Source organism: Atractosteus spatula, chromosome 27, assembly GCF_055471065.1.
Source record: "Atractosteus spatula isolate fAtrSpa1 chromosome 27, fAtrSpa1.hap1, whole genome shotgun sequence".
Classification (NCBI taxonomy): Eukaryota; Metazoa; Chordata; class Actinopteri; order Semionotiformes; family Lepisosteidae; genus Atractosteus; species Atractosteus spatula.
In genome coordinates this window covers 14108338-14128988 of record NC_142732.1, presented here as the reverse complement: position 1 = coordinate 14128988, position 20651 = coordinate 14108338, and the positions used below count along the sequence as shown (strand labels likewise).

The following is a 20651-nucleotide window of genomic DNA, read 5'->3' as shown; positions in this document are numbered from 1 at the left end:
GCACCGTACTGAGCCCAGGTGCAGTTCATTTACATGAAGGAAATCTCGTACTGGGTACGATTACACCCACATACAGTAAGTAGCACAGGCTACTTAGGGAGTAGCCGGATGCGTTTAAAAGTGACCCGAGCCAGGCAGGAGTCAAACCTACAATCTCCTGATCCGTAGTCAGACGCGTTATCCATTGCGCCACTGGCGTCACACTGCACGATTGTAACCCAGTGAGCTCAGCACTGTAACTTAACATTACATTACCCCCGGTCCATTCTTTTCCAAAAGTGAGAAACACCTGTTTTCTACATTCTGTCTGTTTAAAACCATATCTCTTTAAACCAAACCAAGAGTTTGTCCTTTGCACTGATATTCTGATTCATTTCGATTTCAAAGAAAAAAAAAACACTTTCTTCCAAAGCATCATAAAATTGTCCCTTCTTCCAGACTCTACTTCTCTCTTGTAGTAGTACAGCAGACCTTTCCAGGTGAGCAGATCACAGAGTCCGAAATGAGCTTCCTCCATCCAGCAAAGTACCTGAACATGACTCTGTCATCATAAAAGCACCCCTGTAGTAAAGCAATTAAATCCGAAATCAAGAGGGCAATTGCCTACTGAAGTTCAAGAAGTCATCAATTTTAACCTAGCAACACATTAAAGGCTGCATCTATACAAGTACGATCCTAGAAATGCTCACCAGATTACGTTTTAAGAAGGAACTGTGGCTCAGGTTCCGCTGAGATCTAAACTCGGATGGCAGGATTCAGAGTCCAGAGTTTGGACGGGTGGCGCACAGAGGGTCCATATACTGTAGATCCCTCAGTGATCTTCCGTGTGTTCAAACCGCCAGCGTGTGACTCCCCTGTCCCCGTGACCTCATTGCTCTGCTCTCGCCTCTGTGCAGCCGAGCCCGACTCATGGTAAAGTGGAAAAAAAATGCCCTCAACGTGTGATTTACTCTGGAGCGAGGACAGATGTCACCTTCTTATCATTGAAGAGGATGTACGTGATGTGGCGACTAGGTTCAATTTTTTATCCTCTTTAAAAGATTAAGGACTGGGTGAGCCTGATTTACTACCCTTTCAGCTAAGAACCCGACGTGCGGACCGTTTAAGCTGCGTAGACTCGGTCGTTTAACTCTTCTCCATTAGCAGGGTTAAGGTTAAAGAAAAAACATTGCTGACTTCTTTTTTGTTTTCCAGCCGCGAGCGCTGATTAGCAAGGTTTGCATTTCATGTTTTGCAAGTTGCATTCTAAGAAAAACAAGTCGTTCAAGACAGGAAATGAATACTTGCATTTAATTAAGTCTAGCCGTAGGCAGTTGTCCATAATGACCAGTCCTGTTCGAGAAGACAGAACAAAAAAAGGCACCGCTGGGATTCGGACCCGGGATCTCCTGTTTACTAGGCAGGCGCTTTAGCCATCTAAGCCACAGCGCACCAGGAGCGCTGTCCTTTTGCAGCCACTTGGACACACAACTCAGACACATCTGCATTCGCTGTGCGCTCCGCCTGCTCGCTGAGCAAGTTGCCACCTTTACATACAATAGCAACATCGACACCAAGAGAAAGGATGACAAATGGCTTTTAACTGGAACTTTTCATGTCCAAGGAGCTCAATGTGCTTTCCGTGTACAACAGGGCCACTGAACTCCACACCGGCCACTGAAGCACAGCAGTGGCTTGCTGGCTTGACATCTCCCAAGGAAGATGTTGAAATTGCATGTGGAACAGGAAAATGACCCTCGAGTACGAGGGAAAAAAAAGAAAAAGAAAATCTGGAGCGCGCCAACTCATGTCCGGACAGCCCGGTTTCCTCGGCGAGGTGGCCGAGTGGTTAAGGCGATGGACTGCTAATCCATTGTGCTCTGTACGCATGGGTTCGAATCCCATCCTCGTCGCTCTCCATGTCTGACGCGTGTGCCTGTTCAAAGTCGGCCCTCGGTATTAGAGCAGTACGTTTTCCAGCGGTGGCTGAACATTGTATAGTAGGCTAACGTCGGTATCAGTAGTGCAGTGACAGAAACAGTATTTACGTGCTGCTGCTGCCAAGTGGCTCTGGGTTGAGACCGCGTTTTCACTTGCAACACAAACGGAGAAAGCGTTTTCTGACAGTCTCTCGAGAGACTGCGCTAGGTGTTTAGAGATAGACTTTGTCAGTTCCCCCTGGGATGATGGCCTCTCAAATAGTTTGTGATTCCTCTAGACGTTTATACAGTAGAAGCATGGCTCGTGGCTTAAATTCAAGCTGACCAAGACTAAGGAAACGAGTTAGAGGTCTGATGCAGAACTGCGAATTCAGTGAACGGGAACACTACAGTACATTGCACTGTATGTGTGAGGAAAGCTTCCCCCTTCAGTCCCTTGTCGACCGAACAGAGAACTGTAAAGGATACCGCCGAGAAACTTTAGGATGCTGGTTGGAATCCAGCTCCAAAGAAGCCCCTTTGGGTGTTATGTCATCAAAAAGTAAGAACAACGAATCTCCCTTTGATCAAAAGCGCAACAAAACTGTTTTCCGTGGAGCAGGTTTCAGACCCGTAGACCTGTTTTATTTGTAGGGCAGGCGCATTCCCAAACGCGAATCTCCTGTTTTAGAAATGCTTTGGGCGGCGTGAAGTGAAAATAAGAAATGAACTCCAGATGCACATGGAAGCAATAAAGTGTTTCATCCGAGCTGTTTCAAAGACTGCTCAAGAGCTTTCCTTTCACAGAGGCGCAACGATTAATGATGGCGGTGCACCCTTCAATGCGCCTTACAACTCTAGGGAGTGATTGAGACGATTCGTAGCGTGTGCTCATTTCCCTATATTCCCCGTGCTGCAGTGGAAGGATGACGTACGTTACTGCTTCGACACGTAACAGCATTATATTCAACTGCAGGAGCTGAGGGCTTTCGTAAGCGCGTAAATCAAAGGCAATTCCTGCGTCTAAAACTAATGTAAATGCTTTTCAAAGTGCAGTGTGGTGCAGCTTGCAAAATCCTTGTCCACATTTGTGGTTTGTTGATGTTTTTTTCTGTCTGCCAAAGTTGCATTTTGACATCCGGACGGGGAGACTTTATCCTTTGAACGTGAAGCCACCCTTAAACCCTCGGAGGCGTGTCTGTCTGCCGGCACGTATTTTGTCAAAGGTATTTTTTTTAACGGGGAGCGACTCTGAAAAGGTTTCCCCAGCCACCTCGCACTCGTGTTAGATTATAGGAGGAATGCGGCGGCCGCAAGCTCGCCGTAGTCGTGGCCGAGTGGTTAAGGCGATGGACTCGAAATCCATTGGGGACTCCCCGCGCAGGTTCAAATCCTGCCGACTACGGCGTCTGCCGCACGTTGTAGTGTGCCTGCGCGGCAGAGGCGAAGTGCCGCTTCTCCTTTTCTGGTACTATAAAAGCGCTAAATCGCTTGGACCCGCTGCCATGGAAATCAATTCTTCAGATAACCACACATTTTGCGTTCGCACGTCTGGTGCTCTACTTATGCCTTTGAAAACCGGATCAATAAAGCTCAAAGAACCGACACGATAGGTGCTCGTAAAGCACGCAATAAAGAACTCTTATCAGCGAGGGTTTCAGTGGGTTAACTGAGGAGAAGGCGTGATCGCTAATTGTTGAGTTTTTATTTGGTGTTAGAAACACTCTTACTGTGCATGAAGTGCAACAAATGTAGCCACAGAAATTGCATCGCGCTTTCATTTATGCTATTGCAGACACCAACGTTGCCTAGATAGAAAACCGATAAAGCCGTGGGTTTGCTTGCCGGTCTGAAGGATCTCTCTTCGACTCTCTATCATTTGTCAATGGAAGTAAAAGGCGCTGCAATCTGATACGTTCACATTCAAACGCAGCTGTTGTTCGACTTTATTTCTTGACTAATTACAACTGAGTGTCGCATGAGCAGTTACGTAAACTTGTCTGCTATATTTGAACACAAATGCCGTTCTTCAATTAAAACTAACAGTACATTGTCAGGGACATTCAGTTATATACAAACAAGAGACAGACAAGAGAATATTTCTACCTTTCATGTGGACTACGTGTTGACTTACTGATCGGAATAATTGAAATGTTCGGGTTCATAGCCGATGCAGTGCGTGCTAATTAGAACAGCAACGCTGGGCTCTCAGCACCGTACTGAGCCCAGGTGCAGTTCATTTACATGAAGGAAATCTCGTACTGGGTACGATTACACCCACATACAGTAAGTAGCACAGGCTACTTAGGGAGTAGCCGGATGCGTTTAAAAGTGACCCGAGCCAGGCAGGAGTCGAACCTACAATCTCCTGATCCGTAGTCAGACGCGTTATCCATTGCGCCACTGGCGTCACACTGCACGACTGTAACCCAGTGAGCTCAGCACTGTAACTTGTAAAACATTACCCCCGGTCCATTCTTTTCCAAAAGTGAGAAACACCTGTTTTCTACATTCTGTCTGTTTAAAACCATATCTCTTTAAACCAAACCAAGAGTTTGTCCTTTGCACTGATTTTCTGATTCATTTCGATTTCAAAGAAAAAAAAAACACTTTCTTCCAAAGCATCATAAAATTGTCCCTTCTTCCAGACTCTACTTCTCTCTTGTAGTAGTACAGCAGACCTTTCCAGGTGAGCAGATCACAGAGTCCGAAATGAGCTTCCTCCATCCAGCAAAGTACCTGAACATGACTCTGTCATCATAAAAGCACCCCTGTAGTAAAGCAATTAAATCCGAAATCAAGAGGGCAATTGCCTACTGAAGTTCAAGAAGTCATCAATTTTAACCTAGCAACACATTAAAGGCTGCATCTATACAAGTACGATTCTAGAAATGCTCACCAGATTACGTTTTAAGAAGGAACTGCGGCTCAGGTTCCGCCGAGATCTAAACTCGGATGGCAGGATTCAGAGTCCAGAGTTTGGACGGGTGGCGCACAGAGGGTCCATATACTGTAGATCCCTCAGTGATCTTCCGCGTGTTCAAACCGCCAGCGTGTGACTCCCCTGTCCCCGTGACCTCATTGCTCTGCTCTCGCCTCTGTGCAGCCGAGCCCGACTCATGGTAAAGTGGAAAAAAAATGCCCTCAACGTGTGATTTACTCTGGAGCGAGGACAGATGTCACCTTCTTATCATTGAAGAGGATGTATGTGATGTGGCGACTAGGTTCAATTTTTTATCCTCTTTAAAAGATTAAGGACTGGGTGAGCCTGATTTACCACCCTTTCAGCTAAGAACCCGACGTGCGGACCGTTTAAGCTGCGTAGACTCGGTCGTTTAACTCTTCTCCATTAGCAGGGTTAAGGTTAAAGAAAAAACATTGCTGACTTCTTTTTTGTTTTCCAGCCGCGAGCGCTGATTAGCAAGGTTTGCATTTCATGTTTTGCAAGTTGCATTCTAAGAAAAACAAGTCGTTCAAGACAGGAAATGAATACTTGCATTTAATTAAGTCTAGCCGTAGGCGGTTGTCCATAATGACCAGTCCTGTTCGAGAAGACAGAACAAAAAAAGGCACCGCTGGGATTCGGACCCGGGATCTCCTGTTTACTAAGCAGGCGCTTTAACCAACTAAGCCACAGCGCGCCAGGAGCGCTGTCCTTTTGCAGCCACTTGGACACACAACTCAGACACATCTGCATTCGCTGTGCGCTCCGCCTGCTCGCTGAGCAAGTTGCCACCTTTACATTCAATAGCAACATCGACACCAAGAGAAAGGATGACAAATGGCTTTTAACTGGAACTTTTCATGTCCAAGGAGCTCAATGTGCTTTCCGTGTACAACAGGGCCACTGAACTCCACACCGGCCACTGAAGCACAGCAGTGGCTTGCTGGCTTGACATCTCCCAAGGAAGATGTTGAAATTGCATGTGGAACAGGAAAATGACCCTCGAGTACGAGGGAAAAAAAAGAAAAAGAAAATCTGGAGCGCGCCAACTCATGTCCGGACAGCCCGGTTTCCTCGGCGAGGTGGCCGAGTGGTTAAGGCGATGGACTGCTAATCCATTGTGCTCTGCACGCATGGGTTCGAATCCCCTCCTCGTCGCTCTCCATGTCTGACGCGTGTGCCTGTTCAAAGTCGGCCCTCGGTACTAGAGCAGTACGTTTTCCAGCGGTGGCTGAACATGGTATAGTAGGCTAACGTCGGTATCAGTAGTGCAGTGACAGAAACAGTATTTACGTGCTGCTGCTGCCAAGTGGCTCTGGGTTGAGCCCGCGTTTTCACTTACTTGCAACACAAACGGAGAAAGCGTTTTCTGACAGTCTCTCGAGAGACTGCGCTAGGTGTTTAGAGATAGACTTTGTCAGTTCCCCCTGGGATGATGGCCTCTCAAATAGTTTGTGATTCCTCTAGACGTTTATACAGTAGAAGCATGGCTCGTGGCTTAAATTCAAGCTGACCAAGACTAAGGAAACGAGTTAGAGGTCTGATGCAGAACTGCGAATTCAGTGAACGGGAACACTACAGTACATTGCACTGTATGTGTGAGGAAAGCTGCCCCCTTCAGTCCCTTGTCGACCGAACAGAGAACTGTAAAGGATACCGCCAAGAAACTTTAGGATGCTGGTTGGAATCCAGCTCCAAAGAAGCCCCTTTGGGTGTTATGTCATCAAAAAGTAAGAACAACGAATCTCCCTTTGATCAAAAGCGCAACAAAACTGTTTTCCGTGGAGCAGGTTTCAGACCCGTAGACCTGTTTTATTTGTAGGGCAGGCGCATTCCCAAACGCGAATCTCCTGTTTTAGAATTGCTTTGGGCGGCGTGAAGTGAAAATAAGAAATGAACTCCAGATGCACATGGAAGCAATCAAGTGTTTCATCCGAGCTGTTTCAAAGACTGCTCAAGAGCTTTCCTTTCACAGAGGCGCAACGATTAATGATGGCGGTGCACCCTTCAATGCGCCTTACAACTCTAGGGAGTGATTGAGACGATTCGTAGCGTGTGCTCATTTCCCTATATTCCCCGTGCTGCAGTGGAAGGATGACGTACGTTACTGCTTCGACACGTAACAGCATTATATTCAACTGCAGGAGCTGAGGGCTTTCGTAAGCGCGTAAATCAAAGGCAATTCCTGCGTCTAACACTAATGTAAATGCTTTTCAAAGTGCAGTGTGGTGCAGCTTGTAAAATCCTTGTCCACATTTGTGGTTTGTTGATGTTTTTTTCTGTCTGCCAAAGTTGCATTTTGACATCCGGACGGGGAGACTTTATCCTTTGAACGTGAAGCCACCCTTAAACCCTCGGAGGCGTGTCTGTCTGCCGGCACGTATTTTGTCAAAGGTATTTTTTTTTAACGGGGAGCGACTCTGAAAAGGTTTCCCCAGCCACCTCGCACTCGTGTTAGATTATAGGAGGAATGCGGCGGCCGCAAGCTCGCCGTAGTCGTGGCCGAGTGGTTAAGGCGATGGACTTGAAATCCATTGGGGACTCCCCGCGCAGGTTCAAATCCTGCCGACTACGGCGTCTGCCGCACGTTGTAGTGTGCCTGCGCGGCAGAGGCGAAGTGCCGCTTCTCCTTTTCTGGTACTATAAAAGCGCTAAATCGCTTGGACCCGCTGCCATGGAAATCAATTCTTCAGATAACCACACATTTTGCGTTCGCACGTCTGGTGCTCTACTTATGCCTTTGAAAACCGGATCAATAAAGCTCAAAGAACCGACACGATAGGTGCTCGTAAAGCACGCAGTAAAGAACTCTTATCAGCGAGGGTTTCAGTGGGTTAACTGAGGAGAAGGCGTGATCGCTAATTGTTGAGTTTTTATTTGGTGTTAGAAACACTCTTACTGTGCATGAAGTGCAACAAATGTAGCCACAGAAATTGCATCGCGCTTTCATTTATGCTATTGCAGACACCAACGTTGCCTAGATAGAAAACCGATAAAGCCGTGGGTTTGCTTGCCGGTCTGAAGGATCTCTCTTCGAATCTCTATCATTTGTCAATGGAAGTAAAAGGCGCTGCAATCTGATACGTTCACATTCAAACCCGCAGCTGTTGTTCGACTTTATTTCTTGACTAATTACAACTGAGTGTCGCATGAGCAGTTACGTAAACTTGTCTGCTATATTTGAACACAAATGCCGTTCTTCAATTAAAACTAACAGTACATTGTCAGGGACATTCAGTTATATACAAACAAGAGACAGACAAGAGAATATTTCTACCTTTCATGTGGACTACGTGTTGACTTACTGATCGGAATAATTGAAATGTTCGGGTTCATAGCCGATGCAGTGCGTGCTAATTAGAACAGCAACGCTGGGCTCTCAGCACCGTACTGAGCCCAGGTGCAGTTCATTTACATGAAGGAAATCTCGTACTGGGTACGATTACACCCACATACAGTAAGTAGCACAGGCTACTTAGGGAGTAGCCGGATGCGTTTAAAAGTGACCCGAGCCAGGCAGGAGTCGAACCTACAATCTCCTGATCCGTAGTCAGACGCGTTATCCATTGCGCCACTGGCGTCACACTGCATGACTGTAACCCAGTGAGCTCAGCACTGTAACTTGTAAAACATTACCCCCGGTCCATTCTTTTCCAAAAGTGAGAAACACCTGTTTTCTACATTCTGTCTGTTTAAAACCATATCTCTTTAAACCAAACCAAGAGTTTGTCCTTTGCACTGATTTTCTGATTCATTTCGATTTCAAAGAAAAAAAAAACACTTTCTTCCAAAGCATCATAAAATTGTCCCTTCTTCCAGACTCTACTTCTCTCTTGTAGTAGTACAGCAGACCTTTCCAGGTGAGCAGATCACAGAGTCCGAAATGAGCTTCCTCCATCCAGCAAAGTACCTGAACATGACTCTGTCATCATAAAAGCACCCCTGTAGTAAAGCAATTAAATCCGAAATCAAGAGGGCAATTGCCTACTGAAGTTCAAGAAGTCATCAATTTTAACCTAGCAACACATTAAAGGCTGCATCTATACAAGTACGATTCTAGAAATGCTCACCAGATTACGTTTTAAGAAGGAACTGCGGCTCAGGTTCCGCCGAGATCTAAACTCGGATGGCAGGATTCAGAGTCCAGAGTTTGGACGGGTGGCGCACAGAGGGTCCATATACTGTAGATCCCTCAGTGATCTTCCGCGTGTTCAAACCGCCAGCGTGTGACTCCCCTGTCCCCGTGACCTCATTGCTCTGCTCTCGCCTCTGTGCAGCCGAGCCCGACTCATGGTAAAGTGGAAAAAAAATGCCCTCAACGTGTGATTTACTCTGGAGCGAGGACAGATGTCACCTTCTTATCATTGAAGAGGATGTATGTGATGTGGCGACTAGGTTCAATTTTTTATCCTCTTTAAAAGATTAAGGACTGGGTGAGCCTGATTTACCACCCTTTCAGCTAAGAACCCGACGTGCGGACCGTTTAAGCTGCGTAGACTCGGTCGTTTAACTCTTCTCCATTAGCAGGGTTAAGGTTAAAGAAAAAACATTGCTGACTTCTTTTTTGTTTTCCAGCCGCGAGCGCTGATTAGCAAGGTTTGCATTTCATGTTTTGCAAGTTGCATTCTAAGAAAAACAAGTTGTTCAAGACAGGAAATGAATACTTGCATTTAATTAAGTCTAGCCGTAGGCGGTTGTCCATAATGACCAGTCCTGTTCGAGAAGACAGAACAAAAAAAGGCACCGCTGGGATTCGGACCCGGGATCTCCTGTTTACTAAGCAGGCGCTTTAACCAACTAAGCCACAGCGCGCCAGGAGCGCTGTCCTTTTGCAGCCACTTGGACACACAACTCAGACACATCTGCATTCGCTGTGCGCTCCGCCTGCTCGCTGAGCAAGTTGCCACCTTTACATTCAATAGCAACATCGACACCAAGAGAAAGGATGACAAATGGCTTTTAACTGGAACTTTTCATGTCCAAGGAGCTCAATGTGCTTTCCGTGTACAACAGGGCCACTGAACTCCACACCGGCCACTGAAGCACAGCAGTGGCTTGCTGGCTTGACATCTCCCAAGGAAGATGTTGAAATTGCATGTGGAACAGGAAAATGACCCTCGAGTACGAGGGAAAAAAAAGAAAAAGAAAATCTGGAGCGCGCCAACTCATGTCCGGACAGCCCGGTTTCCTCGGCGAGGTGGCCGAGTGGTTAAGGCGATGGACTGCTAATCCATTGTGCTCTGCACGCATGGGTTCGAATCCCCTCCTCGTCGCTCTCCATGTCTGACGCGTGTGCCTGTTCAAAGTCGGCCCTCGGTACTAGAGCAGTACGTTTTCCAGCGGTGGCTGAACATGGTATAGTAGGCTAACGTCGGTATCAGTAGTGCAGTGACAGAAACAGTATTTACGTGCTGCTGCTGCCAAGTGGCTCTGGGTTGAGCCCGCGTTTTCACTTACTTGCAACACAAACGGAGAAAGCGTTTTCTGACAGTCTCTCGAGAGACTGCGCTAGGTGTTTAGAGATAGACTTTGTCAGTTCCCCCTGGGATGATGGCCTCTCAAATAGTTTGTGATTCCTCTAGACGTTTATACAGTAGAAGCATGGCTCGTGGCTTAAATTCAAGCTGACCAAGACTAAGGAAACGAGTTAGAGGTCTGATGCAGAACTGCGAATTCAGTGAACGGGAACACTACAGTACATTGCACTGTATGTGTGAGGAAAGCTGCCCCCTTCAGTCCCTTGTCGACCGAACAGAGAACTGTAAAGGATACCGCCAAGAAACTTTAGGATGCTGGTTGGAATCCAGCTCCAAAGAAGCCCCTTTGGGTGTTATGTCATCAAAAAGTAAGAACAACGAATCTCCCTTTGATCAAAAGCGCAACAAAACTGTTTTCCGTGGAGCAGGTTTCAGACCCGTAGACCTGTTTTATTTGTAGGGCAGGCGCATTCCCAAACGCGAATCTCCTGTTTTAGAAATGCTTTGGGCGGCGTGAAGTGAAAATAAGAAATGAACTCCAGATGCACATGGAAGCAATAAAGTGTTTCATCCGAGCTGTTTCAAAGACTGCTCAAGAGCTTTCCTTTCACAGAGGCGCAACGATTAATGATGGCGGTGCACCCTTCAATGCGCCTTACAACTCTAGGGAGTGATTGAGACGATTCGTAGCGTGTGCTCATTTCCCTATATTCCCCGTGCTGCAGTGGAAGGATGACGTACGTTACTGCTTCGACACGTAACAGCATTATATTCAACTGCAGGAGCTGAGGGCTTTCGTAAGCGCGTAAATCAAAGGCAATTCCTGCGTCTAACACTAATGTAAATGCTTTTCAAAGTGCAGTGTGGTGCAGCTTGTAAAATCCTTGTCCACATTTGTGGTTTGTTGATGTTTTTTTCTGTCTGCCAAAGTTGCATTTTGACATCCGGACGGGGAGACTTTATCCTTTGAACGTGAAGCCACCCTTAAACCCTCGGAGGCGTGTCTGTCTGCCGGCACGTATTTTGTCAAAGGTATTTTTTTTTAACGGGGAGCGACTCTGAAAAGGTTTCCCCAGCCACCTCGCACTCGTGTTAGATTATAGGAGGAATGCGGCGGCCGCAAGCTCGCCGTAGTCGTGGCCGAGTGGTTAAGGCGATGGACTTGAAATCCATTGGGGACTCCCCGCGCAGGTTCAAATCCTGCCGACTACGGCGTCTGCCGCACGTTGTAGTGTGCCTGCGCGGCAGAGGCGAAGTGCCGCTTCTCCTTTTCTGGTACTATAAAAGCTCTAAATCGCTTGGACCCGCTGCCATGGAAATCAATTCTTCAGATAACCACACATTTTGCGTTCGCACGTCTGGTGCTCTACTTATGCCTTTGAAAACCGGATCAATAAAGCTCAAAGAACCGACACGATAGGTGCTCGTAAAGCACGCAGTAAAGAACTCTTATCAGCGAGGGTTTCAGTGGGTTAACTGAGGAGAAGGCGTGATCGCTAATTGTTGAGTTTTTATTTGGTGTTAGAAACACTCTTACTGTGCATGAAGTGCAACAAATGTAGCCACAGAAATTGCATCGCGCTTTCATTTATGCTATTGCAGACACCAACGTTGCCTAGATAGAAAACCGATAAAGCCGTGGGTTTGCTTGCCGGTCTGAAGGATCTCTCTTCGAATCTCTATCATTTGTCAATGGAAGTAAAAGGCGCTGCAATCTGATACGTTCACATTCAAACCCGCAGCTGTTGTTCGACTTTATTTCTTGACTAATTACAACTGAGTGTCGCATGAGCAGTTACGTAAACTTGTCTGCTATATTTGAACACAAATGCCGTTCTTCAATTAAAACTAACAGTACATTGTCAGGGACATTCAGTTATATACAAACAAGAGACAGACAAGAGAATATTTCTACCTTTCATGTGGACTACGTGTTGACTTACTGATCGGAATAATTGAAATGTTCGGGTTCATAGCCGATGCAGTGCGTGCTAATTAGAACAGCAACGCTGGGCTCTCAGCACCGTACTGAGCCCAGGTGCAGTTCATTTACATGAAGGAAATCTCGTACTGGGTACGATTACACCCACATACAGTAAGTAGCACAGGCTACTTAGGGAGTAGCCGGATGCGTTTAAAAGTGACCCGAGCCAGGCAGGAGTCAAACCTACAATCTCCTGATCCGTAGTCAGACGCGTTATCCATTGCGCCACTGGCGTCACACTGCACGGCTGTAACCCAGTGAGCTCAGCACTGTAACTTGTAAAACATTACCCCCGGTCCATTCTTTTCCAAAAGTGAGAAACACCTGTTTTCTACATTCTGTCTGTTTAAAACCATATCTCTTTAAACCAAACCAAGAGTTTGTCCTTTGCACTGATTTTCTGATTCATTTCGATTTCAAAGAAAAAAAAAACACTTTCTTCCAAAGCATCATAAAATTGTCCCTTCTTCCAGACTCTACTTCTCTCTTGTAGTAGTACAGCAGACCTTTCCAGGTGAGCAGATCACAGAGTCCGAAATGAGCTTCCTCCATCCAGCAAAGTACCTGAACATGACTCTGTCATCATAAAAGCACCCCTGTAGTAAAGCAATTAAATCCGAAATCAAGAGGGCAATTGCCTACTGAAGTTCAAGAAGTCATCAATTTTAACCTAGCAACACATTAAAGGCTGCATCTATACAAGTACGATTCTAGAAATGCTCACCAGATTACGTTTTAAGAAGGAACTGCGGCTCAGGTTCCGCCGAGATCTAAACTCGGATGGCAGGATTCAGAGTCCAGAGTTTGGACGGGTGGCGCACAGAGGGTCCATATACTGTAGATCCCTCAGTGATCTTCCGCGTGTTCAAACCGCCAGCGTGTGACTCCCCTGTCCCCGTGACCTCATTGCTCTGCTCTCGCCTCTGTGCAGCCGAGCCCGACTCATGGTAAAGTGGAAAAAAAATGCCCTCAACGTGTGATTTACTCTGGAGCGAGGACAGATGTCACCTTCTTATCATTGAAGAGGATGTATGTGATGTGGCGACTAGGTTCAATTTTTTATCCTCTTTAAAAGATTAAGGACTGGGTGAGCCTGATTTACCACCCTTTCAGCTAAGAACCCGACGTGCGGACCGTTTAAGCTGCGTAGACTCGGTCGTTTAACTCTTCTCCATTAGCAGGGTTAAGGTTAAAGAAAAAACATTGCTGACTTCTTTTTTGTTTTCCAGCCGCGAGCGCTGATTAGCAAGGTTTGCATTTCATGTTTTGCAAGTTGCATTCTAAGAAAAACAAGTCGTTCAAGACAGGAAATGAATACTTGCATTTAATTAAGTCTAGCCGTAGGCGGTTGTCCATAATGACCAGTCCTGTTCGAGAAGACAGAACAAAAAAAGGCACCGCTGGGATTCGGACCCGGGATCTCCTGTTTACTAAGCAGGCGCTTTAACCAACTAAGCCACAGCGCGCCAGGAGCGCTGTCCTTTTGCAGCCACTTGGACACACAACTCAGACACATCTGCATTCGCTGTGCGCTCCGCCTGCTCGCTGAGCAAGTTGCCACCTTTACATTCAATAGCAACATCGACACCAAGAGAAAGGATGACAAATGGCTTTTAACTGGAACTTTTCATGTCCAAGGAGCTCAATGTGCTTTCCGTGTACAACAGGGCCACTGAACTCCACACCGGCCACTGAAGCACAGCAGTGGCTTGCTGGCTTGACATCTCCCAAGGAAGATGTTGAAATTGCATGTGGAACAGGAAAATGACCCTCGAGTACAAGGGAAAAAAAAGAAAAAGAAAATCTGGAGCGCGCCAACTCATGTCCGGACAGCCCGGTTTCCTCGGCGAGGTGGCCGAGTGGTTAAGGCGATGGACTGCTAATCAATTGTGCTCTGCACGCATGGGTTCGAATCCCCTCCTCGTCGCTCTCCATGTCTGACGCGTGTGCCTGTTCAAAGTCGGCCCTCGGTACTAGAGCAGTACGTTTTCCAGCGGTGGCTGAACATGGTATAGTAGGCTAACGTCGGTATCAGTAGTGCAGTGACAGAAACAGTATTTACGTGCTGCTGCTGCCAAGTGGCTCTGGGTTGAGCCCGCGTTTTCACTTACTTGCAACACAAACGGAGAAAGCGTTTTCTGACAGTCTCTCGAGAGACTGCGCTAGGTGTTTAGAGATAGACTTTGTCAGTTCCCCCTGGGATGATGGCCTCTCAAATAGTTTGTGATTCCTCTAGACGTTTATACAGTAGAAGCATGGCTCGTGGCTTAAATTCAAGCTGACCAAGACTAAGGAAACGAGTTAGAGGTCTGATGCAGAACTGCGAATTCAGTGAACGGGAACACTACAGTACATTGCACTGTATGTGTGAGGAAAGCTGCCCCCTTCAGTCCCTTGTCGACCGAACAGAGAACTGTAAAGGATACCGCCAAGAAACTTTAGGATGCTGGTTGGAATCCAGCTCCAAAGAAGCCCCTTTGGGTGTTATGTCATCAAAAAGTAAGAACAACGAATCTCCCTTTGATCAAAAGCGCAACAAAACTGTTTTCCGTGGAGCAGGTTTCAGACCCGTAGACCTGTTTTATTTGTAGGGCAGGCGCATTCCCAAACGCGAATCTCCTGTTTTAGAAATGCTTTGGGCGGCGTGAAGTGAAAATAAGAAATGAACTCCAGATGCACATGGAAGCAATAAAGTGTTTCATCCGAGCTGTTTCAAAGACTGCTCAAGAGCTTTCCTTTCACAGAGGCGCAACGATTAATGATGGCGGTGCACCCTTCAATGCGCCTTACAACTCTAGGGAGTGATTGAGACGATTCGTAGCGTGTGCTCATTTCCCTATATTCCCCGTGCTGCAGTGGAAGGATGACGTACGTTACTGCTTCGACACGTAACAGCATTATATTCAACTGCAGGAGCTGAGGGCTTTCGTAAGCGCGTAAATCAAAGGCAATTCCTGCGTCTAACACTAATGTAAATGCTTTTCAAAGTGCAGTGTGGTGCAGCTTGTAAAATCCTTGTCCACATTTGTGGTTTGTTGATGTTTTTTTCTGTCTGCCAAAGTTGCATTTTGACATCCGGACGGGGAGACTTTATCCTTTGAACGTGAAGCCACCCTTAAACCCTCGGAGGCGTGTCTGTCTGCCGGCACGTATTTTGTCAAAGGTATTTTTTTTTAACGGGGAGCGACTCTGAAAAGGTTTCCCCAGCCACCTCGCACTCGTGTTAGATTATAGGAGGAATGCGGCGGCCGCAAGCTCGCCGTAGTCGTGGCCGAGTGGTTAAGGCGATGGACTTGAAATCCATTGGGGACTCCCCGCGCAGGTTCAAATCCTGCCGACTACGGCGTCTGCCGCACGTTGTAGTGTGCCTGCGCGGCAGAGGCGAAGTGCCGCTTCTCCTTTTCTGGTACTATAAAAGCGCTAAATCGCTTGGACCCGCTGCCATGGAAATCAATTCTTCAGATAACCACACATTTTGCGTTCGCACGTCTGGTGCTCTACTTATGCCTTTGAAAACCGGATCAATAAAGCTCAAAGAACCGACACGATAGGTGCTCGTAAAGCACGCAGTAAAGAACTCTTATCAGCGAGGGTTTCAGTGGGTTAACTGAGGAGAAGGCGTGATCGCTAATTGTTGAGTTTTTATTTGGTGTTAGAAACACTCTTACTGTGCATGAAGTGCAACAAATGTAGCCACAGAAATTGCATCGCGCTTTCATTTATGCTATTGCAGACACCAACGTTGCCTAGATAGAAAACCGATAAAGCCGTGGGTTTGCTTGCCGGTCTGAAGGATCTCTCTTCGAATCTCTATCATTTGTCAATGGAAGTAAAAGGCGCTGCAATCTGATACGTTCACATTCAAACCCGCAGCTGTTGTTCGACTTTATTTCTTGACTAATTACAACTGAGTGTCGCATGAGCAGTTACGTAAACTTGTCTGCTATATTTGAACACAAATGCCGTTCTTCAATTAAAACTAACAGTACATTGTCAGGGACATTCAGTTATATACAAACAAGAGACAGACAAGAGAATATTTCTACCTTTCATGTGGACTACGTGTTGACTTACTGATCGGAATAATTGAAATGTTCGGGTTCATAGCCGATGCAGTGCGTGCTAATTAGAACAGCAACGCTGGGCTCTCAGCACCGTACTGAGCCCAGGTGCAGTTCATTTACATGAAGGAAATCTCGTACTGGGTACGATTACACCCACATACAGTAAGTAGCACAGGCTACTTAGGGAGTAGCCGGATGCGTTTAAAAGTGACCCGAGCCAGGCAGGAGTCGAACCTACAATCTCCTGATCCGTAGTCAGACGCGTTATCCATTGCGCCACTGGCGTCACACTGCACGACTGTAACCCAGTGAGCTCAGCACTGTAACTTGTAAAACATTACCCCCGGTCCATTCTTTTCCAAAAGTGAGAAACACCTGTTTTCTACATTCTGTCTGTTTAAAACCATATCTCTTTAAACCAAACCAAGAGTTTGTCCTTTGCACTGATTTTCTGATTCATTTCGATTTCAAAGAAAAAAAAAACACTTTCTTCCAAAGCATCATAAAATTGTCCCTTCTTCCAGACTCTACTTCTCTCTTGTAGTAGTACAGCAGACCTTTCCAGGTGAGCAGATCACAGAGTCCGAAATGAGCTTCCTCCATCCAGCAAAGTACCTGAACATGACTCTGTCATCATAAAAGCACCCCTGTAGTAAAGCAATTAAATCCGAAATCAAGAGGGCAATTGCCTACTGAAGTTCAAGAAGTCATCAATTTTAACCTAGCAACACATTAAAGGCTGCATCTATACAAGTACGATTCTAGAAATGCTCACCAGATTACGTTTTAAGAAGGAACTGCGGCTCAGGTTCCGCCGAGATCTAAACTCGGATGGCAGGATTCAGAGTCCAGAGTTTGGACGGGTGGCGCACAGAGGGTCCATATACTGTAGATCCCTCAGTGATCTTCCGCGTGTTCAAACCGCCAGCGTGTGACTCCCCTGTCCCCGTGACCTCATTGCTCTGCTCTCGCCTCTGTGCAGCCGAGCCCGACTCATGGTAAAGTGGAAAAAAAATGCCCTCAACGTGTGATTTACTCTGGAGCGAGGACAGATGTCACCTTCTTATCATTGAAGAGGATGTATGTGATGTGGCGACTAGGTTCAATTTTTTATCCTCTTTAAAAGATTAAGGACTGGGTGAGCCTGATTTACCACCCTTTCAGCTAAGAACCCGACGTGCGGACCGTTTAAGCTGCGTAGACTCGGTCGTTTAACTCTTCTCCATTAGCAGGGTTAAGGTTAAAGAAAAAACATTGCTGACTTCTTTTTTGTTTTCCAGCCGCGAGCGCTGATTAGCAAGGTTTGCATTTCATGTTTTGCAAGTTGCATTCTAAGAAAAACAAGTCGTTCAAGACAGGAAATGAATACTTGCATTTAATTAAGTCTAGCCGTAGGCGGTTGTCCATAATGACCAGTCCTGTTCGAGAAGACAGAACAAAAAAAGGCACCGCTGGGATTCGGACCCGGGATCTCCTGTTTACTAAGCAGGCGCTTTAACCAACTAAGCCACAGCGCGCCAGGAGCGCTGTCCTTTTGCAGCCACTTGGACACACAACTCAGACACATCTGCATTCGCTGTGCGCTCCGCCTGCTCGCTGAGCAAGTTGCCACCTTTACATTCAATAGCAACATCGACACCAAGAGAAAGGATGACAAATGGCTTTTAACTGGAACTTTTCATGTCCAAGGAGCTCAATGTGCTTTCCGTGTACAACAGGGCCACTGAACTCCACACCGGCCACTGAAGCACAGCAGTGGCTTGCTGGCTTGACATCTCCCAAGGAAGATGTTGAAATTGCATGTGGAACAGGAAAATGACCCTCGAGTACGAGGGAAAAAAAAGAAAAAGAAAATCTGGAGCGCGCCAACTCATGTCCGGACAGCCCGGTTTCCTCGGCGAGGTGGCCGAGTGGTTAAGGCGATGGACTGCTAATCCATTGTGCTCTGCACGCATGGGTTCGAATCCCCTCCTCGTCGCTCTCCATGTCTGACGCGTGTGCCTGTTCAAAGTCGGCCCTCGGTACTAGAGCAGTACGTTTTCCAGCGGTGGCTGAACATGGTATAGTAGGCTAACGTCGGTATCAGTAGTGCAGTGACAGAAACAGTATTTACGTGCTGCTGCTGCCAAGTGGCTCTGGGTTGAGCCCGCGTTTTCACTTACTTGCAACACAAACGGAGAAAGCGTTTTCTGACAGTCTCTCGAGAGACTGCGCTAGGTGTTTAGAGATAGACTTTGTCAGTTCCCCCTGGGATGATGGCCTCTCAAATAGTTTGTGATTCCTCTAGACGTTTATACAGTAGAAGCATGGCTCGTGGCTTAAATTCAAGCTGACCAAGACTAAGGAAACGAGTTAGAGGTCTGATGCAGAACTGCGAATTCAGTGAACGGGAACACTACAGTACATTGCACCGTATGTGTGAGGAAAGCTGCCCCCTTCAGTCCCTTGTCGACCGAACAGAGAACTGTAAAGGATACCGCCAAGAAACTTTAGGATGCTGGTTGGAATCCAGCTCCAAAGAAGCCCCTTTGGGTGTTATGTCATCAAAAAGTAAGAACAACGAATCTCCCTTTGATCAAAAGCGCAACAAAACTGTTTTCCGTGGAGCAGGTTTCAGACCCGTAGACCTGTTTTATTTGTAGGGCAGGCGCATTCCCAAACGCGAATCTCCTGTTTTAGAAATGCTTTGGGCGGCGTGAAGTGAAAATAAGAAATGAACTCCAGATGCACATGGAAGCAATCAAGTGTTTCATCCGAGCTGTTTCAAAGACTGCTCAAGAGCTTTCCTTTCACAGAGGCGCAACGATTAATGATGGCGGTGCACCCTTCAATGCGCCTTACAACTCTAGGGAGTGATTGAGACGATTCGTAGCGTGTGCTCATTTCCCTATATTCCCCGTGCTGCAGTGGAAGGATGACGTACGTTACTGCTTCGACACGTAACAGCATTATATTCAACTGCAGGAGCTGAGGGCTTTCGTAAGCGCGTAAATCAAAGGCAATTCCTGCGTCTAACACTAATGTAAATGCTTTTCAAAGTGCAGTGTGGTGCAGCTTGTAAAATCCTTGTCCACATTTGTGGTTTGTTGATGTTTTTTTCTGTCTGCCAAAGTTGCATTTTGACATCCGGACGGGGAGACTTTATCCTTTGAACGTGAAGCCACCCTTAAACCCTCGGAGGCGTGTCTGTCTGCCGGCACGTATTTTGTCAAAGGTATTTTTTTTTAACGGGGAGCGACTCTGAAAAGGTTTCCCCAGCCACCTCGCACTCGTGTTAGATTATAGGAGGAATGCGGCGGCCGCAAGCTCGCCGTAGTCGTGGCCGAGTGGTTAAGGCGATGGACTTGAAATCCATTGGGGACTCCCCGCGCAGGTTCAAATCCTGCCGCCTACGGCGTCTGCCGCACGTTGTAGTGTGCCTGCGCGGCAGAGGCGAAGTGCCGCTTCTCCTTTTCTGGTACTATAAAAGCGCTAAATCGCTTGGACCCGCTGCCATGGAAATCAATTCTTCAGATAACCACACATTTTGCGTTCGCACGTCTGGTGCTCTACTTATGCCTTTGAAAACCGGATCAATAAAGCTCAAAGAACCGACACGATAGGTGCTCGTAAAGCACGCAGTAAAGAACTCTTATCAGCGAGGGTTTCAGTGGGTTAACTGAGGAGAAGGCGTGATCGCTAATTGTTGAGTTTTTATTTGGTGTTAGAAACACTCTTACTGTGCATGAAGTGCAACAAATGTAGCCACAGAAATTGCATCGCGCTTTCATTTATGCTATTGCAGACACCAACGTTGCCTAGATAGAAAACCGATAAAGCCGTGGGTTTGCTTGCCGGTCTGAAGGATCTCTCTTCGAATCTCTATCATTTGTCAATGGAAGTAAAAGGCGCTGCAATCTGATACGTTCACATTCAAACCCGCAGCTGTTGTTCGACTTTATTTCTTGACTAATTACAACTGAGTGTCGCATGAGCAGTTACGTAAACTTGTCTGCTATATTTGAACACAAATGCCGTTCTTCAATTAAAACTAACAGTACATTGTCAGGGACATTCAGTTATATACAAACAAGAGACAGACAAGAGAATATTTCTACCTTTCATGTGGACTACGTGTTGACTTACTGATCGGAATAATTGAAATGTTCGGGTTCATAGCCGATGCAGTGCGTGCTAATTAGAACAGCAACGCTGGGCTCTCAGCACCGTACTGAGCCCAGGTGCAGTTCATTTACATGAAGGAAATCTCGTACTGGGTACGATTACACCCACATACAGTAAGTA

At 46.7% G+C, this 20651-nt stretch overlaps 10 non-coding genes across 10 annotated transcripts; all 10 read left to right on the top strand.

Moving 5' to 3' along the window:
• Positions 1 to 1810: 1810 nt before the first annotated feature.
• Positions 1811 to 1892, top strand: trnas-gcu (transfer RNA serine (anticodon GCU)). Its single transcript has one exon. It is a non-coding gene; the product is annotated as a tRNA-Ser (tRNA).
• A 1329-nt stretch (positions 1893 to 3221) lies between these two features.
• trnas-cga (transfer RNA serine (anticodon CGA)) lies at positions 3222 to 3303 on the top strand. The gene has a single exon. It is a non-coding gene; the product is annotated as a tRNA-Ser (tRNA).
• Positions 3304 to 5918: 2615 nt separating this feature from the next.
• Positions 5919 to 6000, top strand: trnas-gcu (transfer RNA serine (anticodon GCU)). Its single transcript has one exon. It is a non-coding gene; the product is annotated as a tRNA-Ser (tRNA).
• A 1334-nt stretch (positions 6001 to 7334) lies between these two features.
• Positions 7335 to 7416, top strand: trnas-uga (transfer RNA serine (anticodon UGA)). The gene has a single exon. It is a non-coding gene; the product is annotated as a tRNA-Ser (tRNA).
• Positions 7417 to 10033: 2617 nt separating this feature from the next.
• On the top strand, positions 10034 to 10115 carry trnas-gcu (transfer RNA serine (anticodon GCU)). Its single transcript has one exon. It is a non-coding gene; the product is annotated as a tRNA-Ser (tRNA).
• A 1334-nt stretch (positions 10116 to 11449) lies between these two features.
• Positions 11450 to 11531, top strand: trnas-uga (transfer RNA serine (anticodon UGA)). Its single transcript has one exon. It is a non-coding gene; the product is annotated as a tRNA-Ser (tRNA).
• Positions 11532 to 14148: 2617 nt separating this feature from the next.
• trnas-gcu (transfer RNA serine (anticodon GCU)) lies at positions 14149 to 14230 on the top strand. The gene has a single exon. It is a non-coding gene; the product is annotated as a tRNA-Ser (tRNA).
• Positions 14231 to 15564: 1334 nt separating this feature from the next.
• Positions 15565 to 15646, top strand: trnas-uga (transfer RNA serine (anticodon UGA)). The gene has a single exon. It is a non-coding gene; the product is annotated as a tRNA-Ser (tRNA).
• Positions 15647 to 18263: 2617 nt separating this feature from the next.
• On the top strand, positions 18264 to 18345 carry trnas-gcu (transfer RNA serine (anticodon GCU)). The gene has a single exon. It is a non-coding gene; the product is annotated as a tRNA-Ser (tRNA).
• A 1334-nt stretch (positions 18346 to 19679) lies between these two features.
• trnas-uga (transfer RNA serine (anticodon UGA)) lies at positions 19680 to 19761 on the top strand. The gene has a single exon. It is a non-coding gene; the product is annotated as a tRNA-Ser (tRNA).
• The last annotated feature ends 890 nt before the right edge of the window (positions 19762 to 20651 follow it).